At 43.7% G+C, this 5,820-nt stretch overlaps 1 pseudogene; it reads right to left on the reverse strand.

Moving 5' to 3' along the window:
* LOC111973100 (TGF-beta receptor type-1-like) overlaps positions 1-5,820 on the reverse strand; it is a 90,124-nt pseudogene that overhangs the window by 30,457 nt on the left and 53,847 nt on the right.

Below are 5,820 nucleotides of genomic sequence, written 5' to 3' on the forward strand. Positions count from 1 at the left end.
GAGCAATGTGATGTTACCTACAGATGGCCAGAGAGAGCTCAGAGCAATGTGATGTTACCTACAGATGGCCAGAGAGAGCTCAGAGCAGCTAGACAAACATTGACCCGGCTRCATAAAAACAAACACACACACACCTCGAGCAGGGTTTGTGCACAGAGATCATCCAAATATTCTTACAAGCTCAAACCAGTCCAGTCCACCTTACTGACGCGGCAGTCCAGTCCACCTTACAAGCCCACACCAGTCCAGTCCACCTTACTGAGGCGGCAGACCAGAACCCCTACCTAGATCACTGATAGAAGGATACTACAGACCAGAGCCCCTACCTAGATCACTGATAGAAGGGTACTACAGACCAGAGCCCCTACCTAGATCACTGATAGAAGGGTACTAGAGACCAGAGCCCCTACCTAGATCACTGATAGAAGGGTACTACAGACCAGAACCCCTACCTAGATCACTGATAGAAGGGTACTATAGACCTTAAGGAAAAGAGGCCCTAGTCAATAAATGCACCTTTACAAAAGTGATTTGACGCTTTAGAGGTGAGCTGTGATTGTTTGTACCTTTGTTGTCGGCGGCGATAAAGCCCAGGATGTTTTCGTGACGCAGCATGACCGTCTGGTAGATCTCGGCCTCACGGAACCACGAACGCTCCTCACGGGAGGAGAATATCTTGACCGCCACCTCCTCACCTCGCCACTTGCCCCGCCACACCTCGCCGAAGCGGCCCTTCCCGATGCTCTCCTGGAGGATGATGGTCCGGGCTATGGTCCTCTGTACCAGTAGGGGCAGACCTGGGAGGAAGAAGAGGAGGAGGAAGGTATTTCAGAAAAACACTACAAAAGGGACTGGTCTCTCACTGCAATGTACAATACATAGTAACAGTTGCTTAACACTAGCAAAGACTCAATTCAAACACTAGCAAAGACTCAATTCAAAGGAAGACATGAAAATTACCTGGACCAAACGTCAGTTTAAAAAGTTATCAAACGAACTGGCTGTGCTATGGCTTTTGAGACAATATAAAGATATTTAAACCTTAACCTGATGAGGACCAGGGGGTGCTGATTTCACTTTTGGGGAAAATCGTATGATATTTAAACGGCCTCGTACTCAATTCTTGCTCGTACAATATGCATATTATTATTACTATTGGATAGAAAACAGTCTCTAGTTTCTAAAAGCGTTTGAATTATTTCTCTAAGTGAAACAGAACTCTTTTTACAGACATTTTCCTATCCGGAAGTGAGATTTCCAAATGCGAAGTCTCTCTTTAAGACCTTGTCTATAAAAGGGCATGTCACTTATGACTGTAGAAACACGTCATACGCCTTCCCCTGGGTGTCATGCGGAAGTGAGAGCAGAAATGAGTTGATTATCTTGGAGTGAGAAGTGCGCACTTTATTTTTTTTGGGAAGGAGCCGCAGTTTAAGTTGGATCTGGAGTGCCTCACGGAAAAACGCTCCTTATACGTTGGAATATGAAATCTCTGGCTTCGATTTTATTTGATACAGTCCATCAATACTCATCTACTATAACGTATGTTTTTATCAAATATCTATATACCAATCTTAATTATATTAATTGGAGATGGTAAATTGCGTGGAATGGAGAGACGGTGATGCACGACCAGTCAAGGAGACTCGATTTCCCGTGTGTCATAGCATACTGGGCGCGGTAGATTGAGGATTTAAGAATCAAGAACACCAGCACACACGGCGCCTTCCAGTGTTGTGTTCTTGTCTAAATTCATAGGGGGATGGCGAGACACCTCTCGGTTTTTTCGTTAGTGTTTTGTTTTTGTGTTCCTGGCGTCACCAATAAGATGACTGAGTCATGAACAGCAAACAAGGACCCGGGTCCACATTCTTGGGAGAGAGGCTTATAAGATAAGGAGCACAAATCAAAGAATAAAAGAGACACACAATCTAATATAATGAGAATAATAAAATAATATCATAAATAATCATCGAACTGAGAATACAAGCTAACACAATAAAAAGATTTGAGACTAGAAAACAATGCTAAAGCTTATGAATAATAAGACTAATAATAGAGTAGTAAGAACTAAAATAAAAACGAAATTAAAAATTGAGTATAATATTCGATGAGAGTCTCATCCTAGGCGTCTGGTCTCCCACGCACATACATTCAAAAACACGGAAATCACTGTGGGTGACAGGGGCTGTTATTTAAGGCATCAGAATCTAGACTATGTTAGGGTTGTCTTTCATTTAATGCTATCCACCATATAACTTTATGTAACACTGAAATGTTTCTTATCACTGAATTAATTATGGTTAGCAAATGTGACCATTTGGATGTACCGTTATCAATTAACTTGTACTCGGCTAACGTTCGCTGGATAGCCGAATTCTCAGTTATCTAGTAGCTATTTAATGATTAGTTCTTTTATAGGAGGAATGCGCTTATGGCTTACTGGTCGTTCTAATATCCGAGGGTATGATGTACTCATTTCTAACAAGAGACTTGACACAAAAATCACTGACACCAATTTTCTGACAATCATAAAACACTAGCGCGAGCGAGAGAGTTTACATATAGATGGTAACAAAAGTAGGAAAGTCGTATTTATTTACCATGGACTAGTCACAGCGGAGAAATGACAGAGATTCTTTCCTAAGGTTCATTGACGGTGGTTTGCGAGGTTAGGGTAGGAGTATTGAGAGCATCTTTGCGCGCGCATACGCTTAACACACATTTGGACAATTTGCTACTTAACTTCGCCACAAATAGAGTTTTGCTTTCTTTCTGTGAAATATAATCACTGTATGCGATCTGTCCTATGATTTATATTTGTTACTATTATAGAGTAAGAGTTTTATTGGGCATTGTGGGCCGGGGGAAAAAACTTAACCATAAATATATGTGGTGTTGTCAGCTGTAAATAAGTACCACCTCATCTTGTCACACAGAGATCTTAAACCGCGAATCAATTAGGTCTCTTAGTGCACTACTCCAAGATCCTCTCGTGTTACTATCATGGTTTGGACACGAGTAGAGACTATACCATCACCATGCATAATAACAGGGTATAGTTGCAATTGCAAAATGTTTTATCACTAGGTAGTATATTATCGGTATGTCCACCTGAAAACTTGTCGATAATGCTTTCTATACCATTATTCATGGCTGCGACCTTCTATTGGGTTGCTGATTTCTGAATTGTAGGTCCGAGGAGCATAAACTATATTATACCTGAAATATGCACATTTTTCGAAACAAAACATAGATTTATTGTATAACCATGTTATAAAGAAACGCTGCGTCGAGGTCTTGAGTTAAGTTGTTTCTTGGGTTTGTTCTAGGTTAGTTTGGTTGATTTTGATTTTGCTACCTGTGCTGTGAAAAATGTCTGTGCTTTTTTCTATTTGTTGGTGAGCTAACATAAATATAGATTGTGTTTTCCCTGTAAAACATTTAAAAAATCGGACATGTTGGCTGGATTCACAAGATCTGTATCTTTCATTAGCTGTATTGGACTTGTTAATGTGTGAAAGTTAAATATTTCTAAAAAAATATTTTTTGAATTTCGCGCTCTGCCTTTTCAGTGGAATGTGGGAGGAGTTCCGCTAGCGGAACGGGGGAGTGAGACAGGTTAAACCCACTCACTCTCCACCTTAATGTGTACAAAATCCAGGCAGACTGTGGATTGATCTACTTGCCTCGATAAAGAGCAAAACATTGAGCTGGGTCATCCTTTATGATCCTATTGTCACAATGAAATCCCATTCTAAAAGCCTGAAACAAGGAAACTTAGATAGGGTTGGTGTGTACATCAAATAAAACTTGACTGTGGACTTAGCCAGTCTGCCAGGTGTGACGGTCTTGGTACCACCAGATCTGATGGTCTTGGTACCACACAACAACAAAAAAGTTTAAAAATCCACTTTGCCCCCATATTTAAAAAATCCTACATAAATATTGATTCTCACTCTTCCCCACTAAAATATCCAAGGAAGATGATTCTGAATTAAATTCAGGTATCCTAGATGTGTGGATTTCTATGCCGGTCCTGATGGCGAGCTGTTCATTTCTGGTCGGAACGAGATGACACTGTGTCCTGTCCGCTTGCCAGTTCTCACACCACGTCTCCTGGCCAGCAGAGCTGGCGTCTGGGGGGGGAGCAGTTTACAGCAGCTCTGTCAACACCACCCTGTCATCAAAGCCCTACATCACTCCAATAACACCACCCCGTCATTAGAGCCCTACACCGCTCCAATAACACCACCCCGTCATTAGAGCCCTACACCGCTCCAACACCACCCTGTCATTAGAGCCCTACACCGCTCCAATAACACCACCCTGTCATTAGAGCCCTACACCGCTTCAATAACACCACCCCACTCCAATAACACCACCCTGTCATTAGAGCCCTACACCACTCCAACAACACCCACTGTCCTAGAAGCCACAGCTCCACATAACACACTGTCATTCCAAGCTACACCGTCCAATAACACCACCCGTCATTAGAGCCTACACACACAACCCATGTCATAGAGCCCTGATCACCGTCAATACACCACGCCTGTCATTAGAGCCCTACCGCTACAAACCTCAACTCAACACACCCTGTCATTAGAGCTCTACCACTCAACAACACCACTGTCATTAGAGCCTAAACCACTCCAACATAACACCACCTGTCTTAGAGCCCAACTAAACACAGCCCTGTACCATTAGAGCACACACCACTCCAATAACACCACCTTGTATTTAGTGCCCTACCCACTCCAATAACACCAGCCTCTGCTCATTAGAGCCTACACACTCCATAACACACGTCATTAGTAGCTACACCACTCAACAAGCACACCTTCCATTAGAGCCCTACAAACACCACTCCAATAACAAGCACCGTCATTACAGACCCTAACATCCGCTCCATACACCCTGTCATTAGAGCCCTACACACCATCGAACACATCCCTGTCCATGAGCCTACAGCGCTTCCAAACACCACCTTCATTAGACGCATAACACTGCCATACCATCCATCATAGACCTCGACACAAGCCAGATCCCACCCCTGTCAGTTAGAGCCTACACCGCAGTATACACTGCACCACCGCTCATTAGAGCCTACCATGAGATCAAGCACCCCATAAACCAGTCCCCATTAGAGCCCCTACACACTGCCCAATAACACGCACCTGTCATTAGAGCCCTACACCACTCCAATAAACACTGATTAGAGCTAACACCCTCCAAAACACCACCTGTCATTAGAGCCCTACACAGCTCCAATTACAACCACCCTGTCATTAGAGCCCCTACACCCTTCAATAAGCACCTACCCACTCCAGTACACCACCTGCATGAGCCCTACACCACTCCAATAACACCACCTGCATTAGAGCCCTACACCACTCCAATAACACCACCTGTCATTAGAGCCCTACACCACTCAACAACACCTGTCATTAGGCCCCTCCGTCATAACACCTTCATACGAGCCCTAAACTCCAAACACCACCTGTCATTAGCCCTACACCACTCCAAATTACACCACCCTGTCATTAGAGCCCTACACACGTCAACAACACCACCTGTATTAGAGTACACACTCCAATAACACCACCTGTCATTAGAGCCTACACACTCCAAAACACACGTCTCATTAGAGCTGCCTACCACCACTCCAATAACACACCGCTGTCATTAGAGCCCTTACACTCAAACACACGTCATTACCACACCCTCCAATAACACCACCTGTCATTAGAGCCACCCAACCACCCCTTCATAGCCCTACACCATCCAATACAACCTGACGCATGTGCATTAGCAGCC

This window comes from Salvelinus sp. IW2-2015, linkage group LG14 (assembly GCF_002910315.2).
Source record: "Salvelinus sp. IW2-2015 linkage group LG14, ASM291031v2, whole genome shotgun sequence".
NCBI lineage: Eukaryota > Metazoa > Chordata > Actinopteri > Salmoniformes > Salmonidae > Salvelinus > Salvelinus sp. IW2-2015.